Below are 24,122 nucleotides of genomic sequence, written 5' to 3'. Positions count from 1 at the left end.
ATTTTCCTTGGGATTACTTTTAAATCCTTATTAAATATCCTTGAGGGCAAGGGCCATTTTATACATCTTTTTTTGTAATTTTTCTACATTGTTATCTAAATTTACATTATCATAGAGGCTAATCAAACCACACAACACAGTGAAATTGATAGTGACTACAGAGTTAACCTGAGTATCCGATACAGGATGATGACTCCTTCTGAATAATAAGGATGGTCTCTAAATTAAAAGCATATATCTCATTAATACAATTATAATATCTTGAACTGTGCAGGAAAAATAGTACTGTTTTTATTATATGAAGTAGTCTTTGTTAAGTATCTAATTAAATACTTCCTTTGATAACATAAGAAAAATGACCATGAATCTTAACAATTTCCACTTTAAAATAAGTATAGTACAAAGACAGATCAATGTAATACTATGTCTTTATGCCCTCTCTGCAGTGAGTTTATATATTACCTGAATTTTACATAGCTCCTAAATCCATAAAAAATTCTTGCAACCATAATCTACTTTTTACCCTTAAACTATTGACAATAAGTTCATATCATGGGTCCAGTTGCTCATTTCACTTGTGAAAGGGGGCAAATTTTCACCTAGAGTTATACTGAATGCCTCATTTTATAGTCCTGTTACTCAGGCTTATTGTTTCTCACAGTTGTTTGTTCAATTTTGTGTATGTGTTGCTTTCTCATACTATGTTTTTCATCACAGTTGCTTGCTGAAAAATTTTTGCTAGTCATTGCTTCAAAGTAATATCTCCTTTTCAAGAATATATAACTTGATAATAATTAAACAACCAAGGCATTGACTCAGAAAGACTTAACTAAGATAAACACACTTCTCTTTACTGATACTGTCTTAGTTTAGGGTGCTATAACAATATCCCGTAGTCTGGGCAGCTTAAGCAACAAACATTTATTTCTCATAGTTCTGGAAGTTAGGAAATCCATGATCACGGTGCTGGCAGATCCAGCATCTGGTTAGGGCTTTCTTCCTGGTTTATGATTGTCTGTCTTCTCAGAGTATCCACACAATGCAGAGAAAGAGAGAGATCTATTCTCTTTCTCTTTTTTTAAGGATGCTATTCCTATCATGGTGACTCTGTCCTGATAGCCTCATCTAATCCTAGTTACCTATCAAAGGAGACACCTAATACTATCCCATTTGGGGTTAGGGTATCAACATATGAATATTGGGCAGACAGAAATATGCAGTCTATAACAGAGATATATAGTCTTCAAAACTGATTAGAATTAAGAAAGAATTAGAAATAATTTGGTTACAAATGTTAGAAACTCATAACAAACTTCATAGGTAAGAGGATAATTTACTGGTTCAGTAAGTGTAGGAAGGAAAGAGCTAAACCTTAGGTACACTGCAACCAAAGAATTTGAGGCAAACTAGACTCAATCTTCAATTTTTATCACTACCTCCCTCTCTATGTTGCCGTTATTCTTTCTGACCAGCTTCATTACAAGAAAATGTTTGAGGTTCACTTTGGCCCCAAGTTAAATAATTATAATTTATGGCTCTGATTAGCTTTCCATGGATGAAATACTCCTTGCTGAAAAATGATGGCTGCAGTGATGGCCAGAGTAGGATAACAGCAGCACCCATCAGAGATGGATCTGCCAGCATCTTGATCTTGGATTTCCATTCAAATGGAAGGGAGGTGAGGAAGCTAATACTTGACACAGCAGATGACAGATGGTCACTGTTGGGACTTAGAAGGTTTAAGCAAGTTTTAAAATGTAAATTATAAAGGAAATTCTGTGTGTAAATTTATTGGCTAAAGTTAAAGGGGTATCATCTAGTTTTTCTGTGAACTGGACATTAAAATAAAAGCACAACAGTTTTTGTTTGCTTTCATTTTTTAGCACTAATCTGCTCTTTAACAAAAATTGCACAGGGATAAAAAGAGTCTATAAAAATCTTACCTTATGGTCAGACATTAAAATTGGGTAATACATCTACAAGATTTTATTAACATTGAGTTTAACATTAATATCACAATAATATAAAGGTGAAATTTAGCTATCTGGTATACAATTATACAGGAAGCATTGTCAAATATAAAACGGTATTTGGCTTTATCTGGTCTAAAAACTAATAAAAGTTGATGCTGAAGAGAATTCAGAAGGAAAGTCAATATTGCCAGACCAGAAAGAAATGTTATCCAAACTCTTATGAGGGGAATCTTGTTCCAACTGCATCTGGCGGCCCCAAGCCATGTGTGATGCAGTCATCAGAGTTTATGGGTGCATAGGAATTTATACCTTGGCCAAACAGGTTACAGACAGTTAATTAATGTGTAATGAAAGTAATAAACAAACTATAAAAAAAAATTACCCCTTGGGGGAAAGAATCTGGCTTAAGGTCATTCCAAAGTATCCAGACTGATTACACAGAGATGCCTCCAATTGGTCGTCTAAAGTGTTTGTTAGTAATAGCAGATCACCTTACTCATTAGGTAGAAGCTATTTCCTTTTTCAAGTACAACTGTTAATAATGTAGTTACAAATATTATACCCAAGTTTAGATTAATAGAGAACACTGATTCAGATAATAGGACTCATTTTACTGCATGTGTCATTAGGAAATTAGCCCAGGTACTGGATATAACATCACCTTACTCATTAGGTAGAAACTATTTCCTTTTTCAAGTACAACTGTGAATAATGTAGTTACAAATATTATACCCAAGTTTAGATTAATAGAGTACATTGATTCAGATACTAGGACTCATTTTACTGCATGTGTCATTAAGAAATTAGCCCAGGTACTGGATATAACATGGAAATATCATACTCTCTGGCACCCACCTTCATCAGGGAAAGTAGGCAGGCCTATTACCTTGTTAAGAGTCGACATTGCTCCCCGAAAAGACACAGGTCTATCCCCTTGTAAAATGCTTTATGGATTGCCTTATCTACATTCCACTACTGACCTCCCTACACTTGAAACAAAAAAAATCCATTTCTCAGAAATTATATACTTGGTTTATCTTCCACTTTCCCTTCCCTCAGAACTAAAGGTCTTTTAGCACAGGTGCCACACCTAGAGTTTCCAGCACACCAATATCAGGCTGGGGACCACATCCTTGTCAAAAGTTGGAGAGAAGAAAAAGCTCAATCTGGCCTGGGAAGGACCTTGCTTAGTGTTCCTAACTACTGAAACCACAGTCCCAACAGCAGAAAAAGGATGGACTCATCACAGCCAAGTTAAGAAGTCCTCCCCTCCAGAGTTATGGGCCATAGTCCCAGTAGAAAACCCTACTAAACTAAAGCCAATAAAAATCTCACTCCCTTTTATCTATTCTATTACTCCTTCTTCTTTTTTTGCTCTATTGCTAACCACCTAGTTATTAATGTAACCAAGTCAATTTCATCTCAAACTATTACATTTGATGCTTGCCTTGTTATACCCTGTGGAGACTTGCCAAGTCAGAGACAACTCTCTACTTCAGAGAAGTCTCTTTACCCTTCCTAACTCTCCTTAAACTAAATGTGTGTGTGTGTGTGTGTGTGTGTGTGTGTGTGTACATACAAACACACACACACACACACACACGTATATTTCATGGCAAGGGGAAACTTGGCATTCTTTGAAAACTTAACAGGGTGCAGTGAAATCAAGCCTTTTCAAGAGCTTACAATCAGTCTGCCCTTGTTCATCCATAAGCAGATGTATGGTATTACTGCAGGGGACTACTGCTGGGTATTCTGCCAAGAAATTAGAGCAGTACTCATGCTCTAGTCCAGTTGGCCATACCTTTCACCCTAGCATTTCATCGACATAAAAAAAAAAGAAAAAGAAAAATCATTAAAAAAAAAAGAAGAACCTCACATGGGTCCTTTAATCCCATGTTTATATAAATACTTTTGAAGTTACCAAATAAATTTAAAGCCTGCAATGGAATAGCTGCAGGATTTAAGTCAGTATTTTTGTAGGTGATAATAAAAATGTAACCTAAATAAATTACCTCTATTATGATCAGCAGCAGTTTTTTAATTGCACCAGTGATGCTGTTTTTTAGTTTTTATTATTTTGAGGTAGAGTTCTTCTATGCCTAGTTAATTCAGAGTTTTTACCATAAAGGGGGTGCTGGATTTTGTAGAGGGATTTTCTGCATCTATTGAGACGGTCATATGGTTTTGTTTTTAATTGTGATTATGTAATATTTTTAATTCTGTTTTCTGTGATGTATTCTCTCTTCTTGACGAATCTAGCTAATAGTCTACCAATTTTGTTTATTTTTTGAAACAACAAGCTTTCTGTTTCATTGATTTTTATATCTTTTTATGTTTGAATTTTATTTAGTTCTGCTTTGATCTTCTTCTTCTCCTTCAAGCTTTAGGTTTATTTTGTTCTTGTTTCTTCAGTTCCTTGAGGTACAACATTAGATTGTCAATTGTACCTTTTTAGACTTTTTTACATAGGCATTTAATGCTATAAACTTCTGTCTTAGCACTTCTTTTGCTTTATTCTAGAGGTATTCAATTCTAAAAACTTTTAAAGTTTTATCTTGATTTCATTGTTAACCAGATATCAGTCAGTTTATTTAATTCCCATGTATTTGTGTAGTTTTGAAGGTTCTGAAACTTCCTTTTCAAAATTGTAACTGAGGAAATTATGACAGTGAAAGAAATTAGAATTTACTGACTCTATCTTGCTTCTAAACTTTAAGCTGTTCTTTTTTATTCATGGGCATAGGCTGAACTAACTTTGGGAAAGAATTCAGTTCACACAAGTAAATTAATAACAATCCTTTCCCAAAATGACCCCCTTCTTGTGTGGAGTTCAGTCTGCCTTTGCAGGGCTAACAAATTAGCTACAAGATTAAAAATCATAAATTAGGCGTCATGCAGCCTCAGGCTCCAAGGGTCTGAACCTCCCCAAATTGCTCCTGGGGATAATACCACTATTATAAACATAAAATCAGTGCTTGAGATGTTATGCAGACCTTGCATTCCATAGATCAGCGTATATCACCCAGACCAGTAATCTGGCTCAACCAGTTCTGCCAATGCACCCAGGAATAGAAGACATTAAAAAAACCTAACTTTGATCCCCTATAATTCCACCTCCAACCTGATCGATTAGCACTTCCCACATCCCAAGCCATTACCTACCAAATTATCTTTAAAAAATCTGATCCCTGAATGCTCAAGGAGACCGATTTGAGTAATAATAAAACTTCAGTCTCCTGCACAGCCAGTTCTGCATGAATTACTCTTTTGCAACTGCAATTCTACTTTCTTGATACATCAGCTCTGTCTAGGCAGCAGGCAAAGTTAACCAATCAGGCCATTACAGTTTCTTCTGGAGTTGATTTCTAGTTTTATTCTGCTGTGGTCTGAGAAGATATTTGATATCATTTCCGTTTCAAAAATTTATCAAGATGCGTTTTGTGACATATTATATGTTCATTCTTGGAGAATATTCCATGTGCAGACGAGAAGAATGTGTGTTCTGCATGTCTTGGGTAGAATCTTCTATAAATATCTGTTAAGCCCAGTAGTTCTAGTGTGTAATTCACATGTACTGTTTCTCTGTTGACTTTGTCTCAAAGATTTGTCTAGTGTTGTCAGTGGTATATCGAAGTCTCCTGTCGTTATTGTTTTGCTATCTATCTCATTACTTAGATGTAGTAGTAATTGTTTTATGAATCTAGGAGCTCCAGTGTTTGAATGCACATATATTTAGGATAATATCTACTTACTGAATTTTTAAAATTACATATATAGTAATCAACTTTGTCTTTTTTTAATTTTTGCTGCTTTCAAGTCTGTTTGATCTTATACAAGACTAGCTGCTCCTGCTCCCTTTTAGTTTTCACTTCCATGTAATACTTTTTCTGACCTTTCTGAGTTTATATAAATTCTTCTGTGTTAGGCGAGTCTCTTGAAGGCAGCAGATATTTGGATTGTGATTTTTTTAAACTCATTCTGCTATGCTCTATCTTTTAAGTGGAGCATTTAGGCCATTTACATTCAATGTTAACACTGAAATGTTAAGTACTGTTCTCCTCATGGTGTTAATTGCTACATAGTTTCTTTTCATTGTGTTATTGTTTTATAGGCCCTGTGAGCTTTAAGCTGTCAAGAGGTTCTATTTTGCTACATATTGGGCTTTCACTTTGAGGTTTAGAACTTCTTTTACTATTTCTTTTAGTCCTGGTTTGGTAGTGACAAATTTCCTCAGCATTTGTCTGAAAATGACTTTATTTCTCATTTATGAAACTTAGTTTTACTGGAAACAAAATTCTTGGTTTACAGTTGTTCTGCTTAAGGAGGTTGAAGATAGGACCCCAATCCCTTCTGGTTTGTAAGGTTTCTGTGTAGAGGTCTGTTCTTAGTCTGATAGGCTTTTCTTTGTAGGTTACCTGATGCTTTGTCTTACTTCTCTTAGAATTCTTTTCATCATGTTGACTTTAGGTAGCCCGATGACTATATGTCTTGGTAAATAACTTTGCAATGAATTTCCTAGGAATCCTTTGAGCTTCTTGGATGTGGATATTTAGATCTCTAGACAGGCCAGGAAGACTTTCTGTAAAGACTATTATTTGCATTTTTATTTATTTATTTGAGACACAGTGTCGCTCTGTCACCCAGGCTGGAGTGCAGTGGCGCAATCTTGGCTTGGTTCAAACAATTATTTTCCCTTAGCCTCTCAAGTAGCTGAGATTACAGGTGCACACCACCATGCCTGTATAATTTTTTTGTATTTTTAGTAGATATTGGGTTTCACCATGTTGGCCAGGCTGGTCTTGAACTTCTAACCTCAGATTATCTGCTCACCTTGGCCTCCCAAAATGTGGGGATTACTGGCATGAGCCACCATGCTCAGCCTGTATTTCGACAGAAACGGCAATCTGCAGACTGCTTTAAATAGTACGGTCATTTTAAAAATATTAATTTTTTCAATCCATGAGCATGGAATGTTTTTCCATTTGATTTCATCCTCTTCCATTTATTTTATCAATGCTGTGTAGTCTTCCAAATAGAGCAATTTTCAGCTGCTTGTTTAAATTTATTCCTAGTTATTTTTATAGCAGTTATAAATGATATTGCTTTCTTTTTCTTTTTAGCTAGGTTTTTACTGGTGTACAGAAATGCTACTGTTATATATGTGGATTTTGTAAAGTTTACTGATTTTGCTTATTACTGCTAAGAGGTTTTTGGTGGAATCTTTAGGTTTTTCTATCTATGAGATTATGTCATCTGCAAAAAGGGACAATTTGTCTTCCTCTCTAAATTGAAGTGTTTTTTCTTCTTTTTCTTGCCTAATTAGCTCTGGATATATCAAGTGCTATGTTGCATAAAAGAGGTGACAGTGGATATCCTTGTCTTGTTACAGTAGGTTTTCACCTATTCTTAATTTCATCTTTTCTCAATTCAGTATAAGGTTTGTCATATATGGTCTTTATTATGTTGAAATATGTTCCTTCTATGACTGATTAGTTGACACTTTTTATCATGAAAGGATATTCAATTTTATCAAACGTTTTCCTGCATCTATTGAGATGATCATATAATTTGTGTTCTTCTTTCTGATGTATCAATTCTATTGATTACTATATGTTATATCATTTTGCATCACTGAGATAAATTCTACATAATCATAGTATACTACCTTTTTCATGTATTATTGGATTTAGTTAGTACTTTAGGGATAATTTTTCCAACTATATACATCAGGGATATTGGCTTGTAATTTTGTTTTCTGTTGCATTGTTGCCTGGTTTTTATTATCAAGTTTAGCTGGCCACATACAATGATGTAGGAAGAATTCCCTCCTCCTCAACGTTTTTTGAATAGTCTAAGAAGAGTAGATGTTACATCTTCTGTACAGGTTTGGTAGAATTCTGCAGTAAAGCCATCTAGTTTTGAGCTTTTCTGAGATGGGAGATTTTTTTTTATTTCAGATTCAATCTTATACTTCTTAATGGTCTGTTCAGGTCTTCTAATTCTTCTTGGCCACTCTTGTTGGGTTGAGTCTAGGAATTCATCAATTTCCTCTGGATTAGTTTTTTAGCATATAGTTATTTATAAAAGTCTCTAATTATCCTTTGTGTTTCTGTGGTATTAGTTATATCTATTTTCTATTTCTCATTTTACTAATTGGTCTTCCCTTTCTTTTTTTTTTTAGTAAATCTAGATAGCAATTTTCGATTCTGTGTATCTTTTCAAACAACTTTTTGTTTCGTTGATTCATGGCTTTGCATTTTAAGTCTATTTTATTTCATTCTTTTCTTATTATTTATTTTCCTCTGCTTATTTTGGGTGAGTTTGTTCTTGCTTTTCAAATTTCTTGAATTGCATTTTTACATAGTTTATTTGAAATATTCTATTGTTTTAATATACTCCTTTATTGCTATAAGTTTCTTTGTAGCGCTACATTTGTTAGATTTCATAGGTTCTGTTGTATAGTGTTTCTATTTTTATTTGTTTCCAAACATTTTTCACTTTTTACCTCAACTGGTATTCACAAAAATGTTTAATTTATATGGACTTGTATAGTTTTCCATGTTCCTCATTATTGATTTCAAGTTTTATTCCATTGTGAGCCAAGATGCTGTACATGACTTCAATTGTTCAGATTTGTTTCATGGCTAACTTATGATATATTCTACATTATGTTCCATGTGCTCATGAAAATATGTATTCTACAGCTGTTATATAAAATATTATGTAAATATCTGTTAGGTCCCTATGATCTATAGTGCAGATTATATATTACATTTCTTAGTTGATTTTCTCTCTAGATAATCTTTCCAATTACCAAAGTGTAGTGTTGAATTTCTCAGCTGTTATTGCTTTTGAGTCTATCTCTTTTGTAGTTTTAATAATATTTGTTTTTCATATCAGGATGCTGTGGTATTAGTGAATGTACTTTTACATATATTGTATGGTTTGACAATTGATTGCTTTATAATTATATAAGGACTTCCTTTGTCTTATTTTTTATGTTTTTGACTTAAAGTTCATTTTGTGTGATATAAGTAAAACTACTCCTGCACATTTTTTGTTTCCATTTGTGTGGAATATTCTTTTCGGTTCTGTAACTTTGATTCTATGTGTGTCTTTACAGGTGAAGTGAGTTTTTTGTCAGCAGCATATAGTTAGGTTTTGTACTTTTATCCATGCGGCCAGTACATATTTTTTAAGAAAGAAAATTAAACCACTTCTGTTCTGGAATGTTATTGATAGGTGAGAACTAACTAGTCATTTTGTCAATTATTTTCTAATGGTCTTGTATATTCTTTTTTTACCTTTGCAATTTATTTTTGTAGTGACAACATTTCACAGCTTTCTCTTTCTCACTTGTGTATATGCTCTAATACTTTTTTGTCTTTTCATGATGGTAGATATTCTTTCACTTCCAGATGTAGGACTTTCTTAAGCATTTCTTAAGCACTGTAGGATCAACCTATTGGTGGTGAATTACCTCAGTTTTTCTTGACTGAAAAACCGCTCCATTATTTTGGAAGAATACCTTTGCTCAGCATCATATTCTTTACTGCTATGTTTTATTTTGTTTGGTTTTCTTAGTACTTTGAATATATTATTCCATTCTTTCCTGGCCTGTAATATTTCTGCTGAAAAATTTTGAGAAATTAGCTGTTGCTCTGAGGGGGTTTCATTATATTTGATGATGCTTTTTCTTGCTATTTTCAAAATTCGATTGCGTTCTACCTTAAAGATGACCTTTTAGAAGTGGATCTACTTGGGAATATTTGTTGGGTTTTCTGTATATGGTGTCTTCCAGTATACAGATCCTTCTTATATATGGATGTATATGTTTTGTTCAAGACTTGAGAAGTTTTCACCTATTATTTTGTTACATAAGTTTTCCATCTCTATTCCTCTAAAATTCCCAAAATTTGAATATTTGGTTACTTTATGGTGTCCCATATGTCATATAAGCTTTCTTCATTCAAGTCCTTTCTTTCATTTGTCTATGATATTTCAAAAGACCTGTCTTCAAGTCTGAAATTCTTTATTCTGCTTGATCAAGTCTATTGTTATATTGCTATTTTTGTGTTGCATTTGATTATATTTTTATATCATTCATTGAATTCTTCACTTCAGGATTTCTGCGTATCTTTTTCATGATATAACAATTTTCTCATTCAGATTATAAATTATTTTGTAATTTCCCTATTGTTTATCTATGTTATCTTGTATCTGAGTTTTGTAATATTATTATTTTGAATTCCTTTTTAGACATTTTATAGTTTTCTTTTTTTGTGATTTGCTACTAGAGGATATTATTTTCCTATGGTGTCATTATGTTTCCTTGCTTTTTCATGTTTCTTGCATCTTTAAATTGATATATCAGCACATCTTGTGTAATAGTCACTTATTTCAATTGCATGGATTGGCTTTTATATGGAAAGACTTTATTCAACTGCTAAGAACTTTTGCTTTTTAAATCAGCAATTGAGCTGTAAAGCAGACCCATCCTTAGATAGAAAACTAAATCTAAGTCAGTGAAAGGCACAGGGCTGGGCATTCCGGAAGCCAGAAGGAAAGACAGTCAGAATGAGTTCTATAAAGCCAGAACCATGGCTTATCTACTATGCTACTGGGATATTTAAGAGAGCCCCCTTCTCAGGTTTGTTATGTCTCCAAATACACCAGGGCACGGGTAGTAATAAATTACAAGTAACCTCACCCTACCGAAATCCAGCCTCCTCATTTAAATGCTACAGAAGGCTGGAAGGAGCTCTAATTATACAGGCCTAGGACACTCTCACTGTCCAAAATGCCTCATTTCCGGTTTTGTTCAAGATTAAATCTCTCTCTCTCTCTCTCTCTCTCTCTCTCACACACACACACACACACACACACACACACACTCTTATGCTAAGAGAATTTTGGCACTTTATGAAATTGTCTGCCTTTAATTATTTGTACTGTCTTTTTTTCCTCTTAGTTTTATTTGCTTGTTTGTTTGTTTTCTTTAGGGAAGAGACACAAGGGGATTGTTTTTAATATTGCTATTCTTGCTCTGTCATCTAGGTAAAGCTGCTTTTGAAAATGCCAGCCTGTTTGAGCACTGCCCAGGTGACATGATAAGAGAATTTCTCTATAATTGATCTGTATATTCCTAGTTTCCAAGTATGGCAGTAACAGTGAGAATAAAAGGAAAGAAAACTCAAAAAGATGAAAAATTAGCAGGAACTGGTGAAGGGCCATTCTCATAGCTGTTGCTTTCCATTATGACTGTTGAACTCAAACAGCTCTTCTTGTGTCTGATGAAGAATCAATTATAGATAGAAAAGTAACTTTCAAATATCTTTATATACCTGGTTAGGAGAAGGATACTGAGTAGTCACCAAGAAACAGTTAAAAAGAAATCACAAAATTTGGAATCACAAGATCTGTGTTCTAGGGCTTCCTTTGACTTTAAAAAGTGGATTACTCTTAAATCAGTCACATACTTCTTTGAGATTTTTTTATATTATCAGCTGTACAACAGAGATAGTTAACTAGAACATCTCTGAGATCCTATTAAATTTTAAATTGTTTATAATTATTCCCAAAGATATCCGAGCAAGAAAGATTTAAAGAGTATAATTTTACCTCAATCCAGATGAGAGTTTGTTAGGGTAACAGAGAGAGTCAAAACAAAATAATACATTGTTAAATAGTGGGTGAAGACTTATAATGATAGAAGTCTTTTTCATCAAAAAAATTTAGTTTTTAATAAATCCTTTCACCAACACTGACAGAATAATAAAGGAGAAAAACCCATAACACGACTTCACTGGCAACTTTTACAGCAATGTGTAAAACATGCCATTAGAGAATAATTTCTGTTCCTTAAATTTCCATGTTACCTAGTGTGTGCCATTGCTAACAGGAAATAAAATAGAAGAAACTATGGAAGGATAATGAATGAAGACTCTTTAACTATGGAGTTTGGCCATTTGAAGAGAGAAAATAAAAATTCTCTGCTTTTAGAACAAGAAACATAATTCGAACAAATGAAAAATCTACTGTTTTTCCCTGTGGAATGTAAACAATCTAGCATAGGTTTCTGAAGGGAACCTGTGGGCTATGGTAGAAAATGATCAGAACTGTATTGATTTACATATATTTCTTATCTTATAGGAGTATAGGAAACTGGCATGACCACAATTTAAACAAATACTTTCACAATATTTATTATTTATGGCATGCATTCAATTGTTTTTCTTTTATTAACTCTAATAATTAACTTTATAAACCTTCTTAAATAAATATTTTTCCTATTTGTATAATGACCTTAGTTTAAAATACAACATTTCAGGTATTTTCAGAGTTATGGATATAAAAAGTGTGAACCTAGCTTAAAAATATAATAGCTGCTACTTCCCAGAACAATCTACTAATAATGAAAAATCACTCCAAATAATGTTGCTTGGGGATGGTTTCTCTCCAAATACCAGGTTGTGTAGAAAATGTTTACATGGCAAAATAAATGACCTGTTAAGAGGCTTAAAAGTTTAGTTAGAACAATAATTTACACAATCAACATAAAAGCCTGTTTACATGATTTTTGGGAATATTTTCAAGCAAAACATGTTTGCTTCATATTCAGAGCTCCCATGGCTACCAAAGGTTTTAGTTGGAGGAAAACAGTTGTTTAAATAAAAAGAGTTCATTTATTTCTGTTATAGTGTAATAATAATAACTAGTCATTTATATTTATTCATGCATTTGTATCATTTGAACAAAACACATCAGCCTAATGCTTTCTCATTTCTGGAAATAAAGCTATAGAGTATCTGAGGAATTCATGTAGTTTGCAAATATTTGCTTTTGGAGACAAATGATGGTAATTAAAATGCTGTGTGTTTTGTTGAATTAGCAATGTAATAACATTTAGGGATGTAAACTTAAAGAATAAAGTTCCCCATTTTGAAAAGATTTTCTTATTTTGCATATTTAATGAAATTCTTGATTATTTGTGATATATTGTCATCAATTTATATCCAAGTAAAAGTAATTAATCATACTTCTTAACTAAGTAATTTATTAACAACTATTAAGCATGCTATACCTGCCCATGTAGCTCATAAATAAACAGGTAGTATACAATGAGGTTCAAAATATAGTGTGATACATAATTTGGCTTCACAGAACATAAAACATACCATTGGATGTTGATGGGTATATTTCTATATGCATCAATTTTCATTCTAGAGAAAAGATCATAGGCTTACTCTTTAGATATACCTGATGTTGCATATACAAATAATCAAATGAATTTGTGGTGTGAATGTAGATAACTCATACAGGCAATTGAAGCCTGTTGTTTTCTATCAGTAAAGGCATAAAATGCAATATATCTTAATTCATTGCTGTAAAGACTAAACTAATTCTCATTCCTCACTTGTCTTTTTATTTATGCCTTCTATTCATCTCTCAACACGTGCTCCTCCTCTTCACTGTTCTTTCACATTCCCATGCACTATTGCATATCATTCTTGCTTTTTTGTAGCAGAACCTAAAATATCTTTTACCAAGCAATTATATTATTTCCCTTTTAACTGTTGAGCACTCAGTTTCATTAACTTCTCAGCCTCCCTTTACATTACATGCAGCCTTTTAACTGAGTTGGGGCCAATGAAAGGTGTATAAGAGTAAATGTGGTACTTCCCAATCTGTCTCAGAGATGGCTTGACATCATTCCTCCTGTCTTTTCCCACTCACTCACTGAATGTAGAAGTTTCAGAGGACATGGAAAAGGGTAAAGCCATTGCCATATGGTAAAAGGCACCTGAGACCGTAAACATCTTGTGAATATTGGTATTTAATTGTTATGTAACTAAACAAGAGGGATTTTCGTATAAAGCTACTGAGATTGTGATCTTTTTTATAGGCGTGTATGTCATTTTATGTCATGTTAAATGGGTATCTTGAAGTGAATGCTGTAGTGATATAAGCATAGACTTAGTTGTGAGGTACCTGGTGGAAGAAAAAAACTACTATGGGAAGCAGAAAATCTGCAGGGCCACACAATGTTGTGATAAAACATTTGACAAAAGTGTAACCTGCATTAACATAATATAGACACCATGTGCCTGTAGCTCTAGAAGAGGATGGAAAACAAGGTATTAGTTTTTAGTGGTGACTTTTTAAACTGGCCTTTCTTAGTATGCTATATATACTTCACATGTATGCTATGCCTACAGAAGAAAGAGATAACCTCCAGGAAAGAGTGAGCAATGTGCAAATAAAAAATGAAATTACATAGTCCAGAAATATGAAATATTGGATTATGGAAACACCAACACTTTTGGATCTTAAACAGTATGACTAAGAATGGTTTAAAACAACAAAAATCACAGCAAGACTCAGCAAACTTGAGTATCAATTTCACTAGTCAGAAACAGGAATGAAAGGAAGAAGGAAGAGATGATAACAAAAGTAGAAAACAACTAACAAAATGGCAGAAGTCGATACTGATCAATAATAACATTGAATGTAAGTGTACTAAACTCTCCGATCAAAAAACATACACTGGCTGAATAAATGGGAAAATATGACTCATTTATCTGTTGCCTACAAGAAACACATGCCATCTATAAAAACACATATAGACTGAAAATCAAGGGATGAAAGAAGATATTCCATGACAATGGAAACCAGAAAAGAACAGGGGTTGTAATACTTATATCAGGCAAAATAAATTTCAAGACTAAAACTATAAGAAACAAACAGTGTTACTATATAATGATAAAGGGATTAATTTAGAAAGAGGATATAACAATTTTAAATATATATGCACCCAACATGGATAACTGAGAAATATAAAGCAAATATTATTAGAGCTAAAGAGATAGACCTCAATACAATAACAGTTGAAGACTTCTACAAACCACTTTCAGCATTGGACAGATTTACCAGACAGAAAATCAACAAAGAAATATCAGACATAATCTGCACTAGAGACCTAATGGATCTAACACGTATTTGCAGAATATTTCATCCAGTGGTTGCAGAATACACATTTTTATCCTCAGCATATTTATTATTCTTAAAAAGAGATCATGTGTTAAATCACAAAACAAGTCTTAAATATTCAAAAAATAAAATAGTATCAAGCATCTTTTCTGACCACAAATGAATAAAACTAGATATTAATTACAGGAGGAATTTTGAAAACTATATGAATACGTGGAAATTAAAAATTGTGCTCTTGAATGACCAGTGAGTTAATGAAGAAACTAAGAAAAAAATTAGAAAATTTCTTGAAACAAATGATGTGAAAACACACCATACCAAAACCTCTGGGACACAGCAAAAGCAGTAGCAAGATGAAAGCTGACAGTTTAAGTGTCTACATCAAAAAAGAGGAAAAACTTCAAGTATACAATCTAATGATGCATCTTAAAGAACTAGAAAAACAAGATTAAATCAAACCCAAAATTGTTGGAAGAAAATAAATTATAAAAATTAGACCAGAAATAAGTGAAACTGAAAAGAAAAAAACCCAAAAAGTCAACAAAACAAAAAGTAGTCTTTTTTAAAAGTTAAACTAAATTGAAAAATATTTAGCCAGACTAATAGAAAAAGAGAAATGATACAAATAAGTAGAATTAAAAGTAAAAGTGGAGACATTACAACTGGTATTGCAGAAATTAAAAGGATCATTACTGGCTACTATAAGCAACTATATACTAACAAATTGAAAAATCTAGAAGCAATAAATGAATTCCTAGACACAGACAACCTACCAAGATTGAATAAAGAAGAAACCCAAAATCTGAACAGACTAGTACTAGGTAACAAGATCAAAGCCATAATAAAAAGTCTCCCAGTAAACAAAACCCCAGGACCTGATGGCTTCACTGATGAATTCTGCCAAACATTTAACGAAGAAGCAATACCAGTCCTACTCAAAATATTCCAAAAAATAAAGGAGGAGGAAATACTTCCAAACACATACTTTGAGGCCAATATTTCCCTGATACCAAAACCAGACAAACACCACATTAATAAAAAAGTAAAATTTATAAGCCAGTATCTCATATAAATATTGATGCAAAGATTCTCAATAAAATACTAGAAAACCAAATTGAACAATACATTAGAAAGATCATTCTTCATGACCAAGAGATATTTATCCCTGGGATGTAAATACAATTCAACATATGCAAATCAATCAATGTAATATATCAACAGAATGAAGGATAAAAAGCATCTGATAATTTCAATTAATGCTGAAGCGCATTTTATAAAATTCAGTATCTCTTCATGTTAGGACCCTCAAAAAAACTGGGAATAGAAAGAACATACTTCAACATAATAAAAGCAACATATGACAGACACACATCTAGTGTCATATGGAATGGCGAAAAACTGAAAGCCTTTTCTATAAGATCTTGAACGTGACAAGGATGACCACTGTCACCACTGTTATTTAACAAAGTACTGGAAGTCTTTGCTAGAGTGATTAGACAAGAGAAAGATATAAAAGTAATTCAAATTGAATTGAAAGAAGTCCAATTTTCTTATTTGCTTAGGATACTATCTTACATTTGGAAACCTAAGGACTCCAGAAGAAAGACACAAGAGCTGATCAATAAATTCAGCAGAGTTACAGAAAACAAAACCAACATGCAAAAATCAGTAGCATTTCCACATGCTAACAGTGATATTAATTTAACATAGTCCCATTTATACAAGAATAAAATTAAATACCTAGAAATTAATTTAATCAAAGAAGTGAAAGATCTTTATAATTAAAATGATAAAGTACTAATAAATGTAACTACAAAGGAAACCAAAAAATAGAAAAACATTTCATTTTCATTGATTGGAAGAATCAATATTGTTAAAATGTCCATACTACTAAAACCAACATATAGGTTTAATGCTCACAATACCAATGGCATTCTTCATAGAAATGGAAAATACAATCCTAAAATTTATATGGAACCACAAAAGACCCAGAATAGCCAAAGCTACCCTAAGCAAATAGAACAAAAGTGGAGGAATCGCATTACCTGACTTCAAATTTTACTATGCATCTATAATAACAAAAATAGCACAGTACTGGCAGAAAAAGACACAGAGACCAAAGGAAGACTGTTGAGAACCCAGAAACAAATCTACCAACAGTGAACTGATTTTCATTAAAGGTACCAAGAACATGCATTGGAGGAAAAACAGTCTCCTCAATAAACCATGCTGGGAAAACTGGATATCTATATGCAGAAGAATAAAACTAGATCCTTACCTCTCAACACATAAATTAACTCAAACTGGATTAAGGACTTAAATCTAAGTCCCCAAACTATGAAACGACTACAAGAAAACACTGGAAAAATCTCCAGAACATTGGTCTGGGCAATTTGCAGTGCTTTGGGAGTGTCATAATAACTTGCTTTTTTCATATATTTCCTGTATTATTATGCTGATTTTTTTTTTTTTGCATCTGCAGAAATAGTTGCTTCTCTTTATTTCTGAAGTTATTTTGTTGGTATAGGGCATTTTTCCCTGAGAATACAACAATAATGTATGTTGAGTAGAGCCATATGACTTTACTTCTGGGTGCATTCAGTGTTAAAATACATGAGTTTTTTGGTTTAAATAGCCTTAATATAGTGGGTTTCTCAAATGCTGATTGTAGTAGCACAAAAGCTTGTGCACAGCAACCAAAATAACAGAGTAAACAACCATCTACAGAATGGAAAATTATTTGCAAATAATGCACGACAGAACACTAATCACCAACATTTACAAGAAACTCAAACAACCCAACTCAACAAAAACAAAATAATCCTATTATAAAGTGAGCACATGCCATTTTCCAAAAGACATACAAATGGCCAAGAAGCATATGAATAAATGTTTAACTTCATTTCTCTTATCAGAGAAATGCAATTTTAAATCACAATGAGATATAATTTTACCCTAGTCAGAAAGACTATTATTAAAAACTCAAAAAATTATAGATGTCTGTGAGAATGTAAAGAAAGAGAATGCTTACACACTGTTGGTAGGAATGTGAACTAATACAACCTGTATGGAAAACAGAAAGGAGGTTTCTCAAAGAACTAAAAATAGAACTACCATTTGATCCAGCAATCCCACTACTGGGTTATCTATCCAAAGGAAAAGAAATCATTTTATCAAAAAGATACCTGCAGTTGTATATTTGTTGCAGCACTATTCGCAATAGCAAAAAGATGGAATCAATCTCTGTCCATTGATAGATGAATGAACAAAGAAAATGTGGTGTATATATATAATAGTGTGTGTGTAAATACATACACACATGCACACACATTTATATATATATATACACATATTCAAACATTCATATATATATTGAATATATATTATATATATTGAAACATATATATATATATATATATAAAACATGGAATACTATTGAGCCATAAAAAAAGAATAAAAGAAATCATGTATTTTTCAGAAACATGTATGAAACTGGGGGCCATTATCTTAAATGGAACAACTCAGAGACAGAAAATCAAATACTGCATGTTCTCACAAGTAAAAGCTAAATAATGTGTATACATGGACATGAAATGTGTAAAAAGAGACACTGGAGATTCAGAAGGGTGTGAAGGATGAGAAATTAGTTAAGGGAAAAAATGTACATTATTTGATTAATGGTTACACTAAAAGCCCAGACGTCACTATTACACATTATATTCCTGTAACAAAACTGCATTGTAACCCTTAAAATTCTACACAAATAAAATAAAATTAGGAATCTTTGTTTACACCAGAGTAAAGAAAATAAGCCACGAACTGGGAAAAGCTATTTGCAATGCACATGCAGTAAAAGGGTTTTAACAGACTAAAAAATGAACTTTCACAAATATACAAAAACAAACCTAGAAAATTCAATAAATGGGTAAAAGCTAACAGATTCTTCAAAATTACATAATATTAAAATGACAAATAAACATATATAGATTCTCCACTTCATTGTTATTCAGAGAAATGCAAACTGTAACAATAGTGACCTATCATTACACAAGGGCTAAATTTTTAAAGACCAATAATCGAACAGTTGGTAAAAATGTAGACCAGGAGAAACTTATGGATACTTCAAGACATCATGTTGTATATGATAAATACATACTATTCGTCAAATTTAAAAATTAAAAAATACTATCTGAGAGGTGTGAGATACTGAATTCTTAATGTAATTTAAAATTTCTTAATGTTGGTTCTGATTATAGTGAAGATGATTTTAATTTTAATTTGGTGAATAATAAAAAATGACTAGTTTCTTTACAAATGGACTACTTAAATGATGTTAGAATGTAAAAGCAAATTACACAAAGTGAGATTTAATTAAGGAGGATACAATAATACCTCACAGTTTTTCATCTTTTAAAATAGAACTATATTTAGCAGTTGAACTGTCTTATTTAATACTCATAAAAACCTGGGCACTAGACATTGACATCATCAAACATAATTTAGAAATAAGAAAACCAGGGGAGCACAGTGGCTCATGCCTGTAATCTCAGCACTTTGGGAGACCAGGTGGGCTGATCACCTGAGTTTAGGAATTTAAGACCAGCCTGGCTAGCATGGTGAAACACCTTTTCTAGTAAAAATACAAAAAATTAGCTGGGTGTGGTAGCACGTGCCTGTAATCCAAGGATTTGAGAGGCTGAGGCAGAGAACTGCTTGAACCTGGGAGGCAAAGGTTGCAGTGAGCTGAGATTGCACCATTGCACTCCAGGCTGGGCAACAAGGGTGAAATTCCATCAAAAAACTAAAAAAGGAAAAAAGGAAGAAAGAAAGAAAAAGAGAGGGAGGGAGGGAGGGAAGGAAAGAAGGAAGGAAGGAAGGAAAAGAAAAAAGAAAGAAGGAAAGAAAAGAAAAGAAAACAAGAAAAGAAAGAAAAGAAAAGAAAAGAAAGAAAGAAAAGAAAGAAAGAGAGAGAGAGAGAAAGAAAGAAGGAAGGAAGGAAGGAAGGAAGGAAGGAAGGAAGGAAGGAAGGAAAGAAAAAGAAAGAAAGAAAGAAAAGAAAGAAAGAGAAGAAAAGAAAAGAAAGAGAAAGAGAAAGAGAAAAAGAAAGAAAGAGAAAGAACGAACGAACGAACAAAACCAAGTATTACACAGCACAAGTAACTTTTCCTAATGTTAGATCAAGGAGTTGGAAGTAAGCAGTCTCATCCTGAATTTTTGTTCTTGGTATGCAGAGGAAGTGAAAATAATTACATAAACAAAAACTGATATTCAAGATTTTCAAATTAGGCATACTTTTAGTAACTTAGGTTGATAAAGAAAAACTGCCTAGAATATCAACAAAGAATTACTGATTTTCAGGATTAATAGGAATCTAAGATGCCATTCTCCTAGCTGAACACTCTCTATTTCAGTTTTCTTTTGGACAACATTCTTCATTCTTGTGAGGCTCCACACATTAATTCCTTTTGTAGAACTGAAATTGGTGAGTTTTGTTTTGGTGTGATTTAGCTTCCAATGACTGATCCTAACTCTGTCCCTGATTAATTTGTAGTCTAATTATATTACAGTGGGTGGTTCTGAAATAATTAGATAAATGTATCAAGTTATACATAAACAGTTTCTTCTTCAAATATTCCCAGTTCGTTCTTCTCTTTTTCAGATGGAATGATTCCTGATACCTTTCCTCAGGATATGTTCATTTGTCAACATCCCTTATTGATAAAATTGGAAAATTTCAAGGGATAATTGCACATATAAAGAAATAGCTTATGTCCAATATCTGGGACATGATAAAATCTTTCAAATTTCCTTAAGAATTCAGAGCTGTGATAGTCTCATTTGTGTGTGGAGTAGGTTCCTCTTCAAAATTACAAAGTTCATTTATTTTAATTTAGGAAAGTTTTTTTTTATTTTTCCTTTGGGGCAAAGAAAGAAAAGTATTCATGAGCATTCTTCTTTTCAATATGTTTATTTATTTAGGTTATATTTCTATGAGTGGAATTGATGGATAAAAAATTGTCTATTGGGATAGAGGCTAAGTTGCTGTAATGAAGAAAATCCCAAAATACAATCAATGGCTTAAATATGATAGAAGTTCATTTCTAAATCAGGAAACAGCATAATTAGCAGGGTAATCCTGCCTCCTGAGAACTTTTAGGAAGGGGGGTTTTCTCCATCTTGTTCACTATCAACTAATAAGACATTGCCCTTATCTTTATGACCAAAATTATGTCACTGCTAAAATCTGCTTTCCAGTCTAAAGAAAGCAGCAGTCCCAAACAAGAGATTTCACTTTTATTATAAATTGTAACTGACCTGGAAGCTGCACACATAAATATTGTTCTCATTTTCTTGAAGAGAATGGATTTGAACAGACAGGTTGGTTATAAGGAGGCTGGGGAGTGTGGTCTTCATCAGTGAAGCCATAGGCATTACTTCAGCTCTTTTCCTGTGAAAACAGAAGAAAATTTGGTGGGTCAACCATCTCTTCTACAGAGAGTACATTCTTTTGTTTCTATGAATTTCAAAATAATTTTTAAGATTCTTTACAAATCTCTTTAAAATATTAGTAAACATATTAGTAATCTGTAGTGTATAAATCAAAATTTTTAAGATAGGAAATTAATAATAAAGTCAACATCAACATGCGGAAGCAAACATCTCAAGTTACAGAAACAGAAGGGTGTAATCATATTAGAAATGTGTATGTTGACCACAAGCCTTTGTGCTGTCATGGGCTTTAGTGAATACAATTTACTTAAAGAATAGAGAGTAAAATTTGTCTTGCAGGTTGATTCAATGTGGTCAGTTAAGGCAGCTTCTCTTGTACCATCTTCTCTGTGGTACATCATATGTTTCTCTGAACACCATATTCTCAAACATCTGCTCAAAGCTTTCCTCTAATAATTCAGAGCTCACTCTAAGTAGTCACATTAACATTACAATAAGAAATTCACATTTCTTATGTATGCTGGTTACTTTTCTAGCAAATACTGCTTATATTGAAGAATCATTTACTAATCTTTTTGCTATTACATGAAAAAGTGTTTGCACAAACAAGGTAAATACGTGGAAACCAAAATTTGCATGTTTAGTGATTTTAGAGGACACCAAAATAAATAATGCATATTGATAAGGTAACTAAAACCATTCTGCATTCCTTCAACTCCAATCATAGACAAAGAAAGTGTATGCTATTCATTTGTGACATTCTGGATTCTCTCCAACCTTTCATGTACATATTCATGTTTAAAAGTTTTGTTCCAGGATAGTCCTATTGAACTGTACAAATTCTGAGGGAAGAAAGCAATACATGCAGCACTTCAAATACATCCTTGCTCTTAAACCTGAGATGGCTAGTCTACTTCACTGGAACGGAAAAGCCTCTACTCTCCAGGACCTTAGGTTTTAGAAAGTGAAGATAAAATATACTCTAAGAAACAACTATTTACCAAGTCTAATCTTAAAGCTTTGAATCATTCATATTTTAGCCCCACATCCAAGTAATCACAAAGTCTCATATTCTAACTTCTCATCTTCACAGCCACTAGTTTATAATATTTCCAACAGCAATGTCACTTGTCCTACTGGCTCTGGTCTTATCTCACTGTAACACTCTCTTGCAGAGAGAGATTTCTTCCACTCTGCACCATAACCTTGAAACATATAACAATTTATTAATAAAAAAATTACATATGAGTAACATAAAACACAACTTAGGTAATGACTCCATCCTCCCGCTCATAACTCATCTCTGACTTGGGTCAATATAATATGCTCAATCACCTACTTTCTCCACATTCTTATATGGCATACTTAGTCTATGCTCTTCATAAAGGATTTACATTTTTAGGGTTGAAACATAATTATGTCATCTCCATTCTCAGTTGTAATATTTAAAATATATCCTCAAAACTTTTAGATAAGTCCCAATTCCCTTATATAGCTCTTGAAGTTCTGGATGTGATGTTGCCTTGCTGTTGGGATTTATCTCTAGTTATTACTCTTCATGTGTGCTAAAGCATGCCATTTAAAACTATTTATAGTTATCTAACCTTATAATCTCTCTTGCCTTGAGGCTTTAGCACTTCCTGTTTCTTCCCTAAATGTACCCACCCCTTTCATGTTGCTTGTAAATTCCTTGTTGTCTTACATGACTCTAGTCTGAGCACTAAGGTATTTTTCTTAAATGTTCCCATAGAATCATGTACTTATTTTATCATAACACTAATCATACTACGATGACATTGTCAACTTACTTTTTCAGATGCCTATGAAAACTCAAACTCCCTGATTACAGGGACTGTATATTTTTCTACTTTCTATACTAAGTGACTAGTACAGTATCTCATACATAGAAAATATACAATAATATTAAAATAATATGTTAAATTGAAATTCACAAACAATTTGTGGTATAGATTAAATGTATTTGTGCCTAGCTAAAAAAAATGGGGGGGGGTTCTCTATGATGGACATTATGCTGGATATTAATGATTCCAATTTTAATGTGCTAAAATTTCTGTCATTCCAGAACACATCTTAGTGTGTTACTTTCTTTTTCTTTCATTTTTTATATAAGTGGTCACATTTGTTATTGTTTTTTAGAAAATACTTGGGATAACTCCACATTTGAATCCATATTTGCATTGCAAATATTGGGTAGAGTTAATTGGAGAGAACTTGAATTTTCTCTTGAAACAAAATTCTTATGCATCTAATATAAATAAATTGGGCAAAAGTTTCATTCTTTTGCATATACGTATCCAGTTTTCCCAGCACCATTCATCGAAGTCCATCTTTTTCCCCATTATCTGTTCCTGACATACAATACATAGCATGGAAGGAAATCAATAAGCATTTGTTTGAAATAAAAATACCCGAGTAGCTATGCTGGAATAAAGATAACCCAAGGGCCAGGTAAAAGAGATGAAGTATATGGACTATCAATGGGATCTGAGTCATAAGAAGAGACGTGAGGAAATGAAGAGGTTGAATGACTGAGCTGTGATAAAACAGATAATAAGTTATCCAAGTAGATAGGCATATAATAGATGATTTTTCTCTAAGATTTATAATGAGCATTTTCAAAACATCTGGGCTAGAGAAATATAAACTGAGAAGGTTGAAATTATAGCAAAATTTTAAAAATACATT

The 24,122-nt window shown here is 32.8% G+C and overlaps 1 long non-coding RNA gene across 2 annotated transcripts in view; it reads right to left on the bottom strand.

Annotated features, from left to right (window-relative positions):
• LOC116549702 overlaps positions 1 to 21,414 on the bottom strand; it is a 365,541-nt gene extending 344,127 nt beyond the window's left edge. For both annotated transcript variants that reach the window (XR_004268016.1, XR_004268015.1), the window contains exon 1: positions 21,282 to 21,414. This is a non-coding gene — a long non-coding RNA (uncharacterized LOC116549702). The remainder of the gene's footprint in view (positions 1 to 21,281) is intronic.
• Positions 21,415 to 24,122: the final 2,708 nt, after the last annotated feature.

This window comes from Sapajus apella, unplaced genomic scaffold (assembly GCF_009761245.1).
Source record: "Sapajus apella isolate SASKATOON/1434 unplaced genomic scaffold, GSC_monkey_1.0 scaffold6, whole genome shotgun sequence".
Classification (NCBI taxonomy): Eukaryota; Metazoa; Chordata; class Mammalia; order Primates; family Cebidae; genus Sapajus; species Sapajus apella.
Note: the sequence above shows the minus strand (reverse complement) of the source record. Positions and strands in the feature narration are given on the sequence as shown.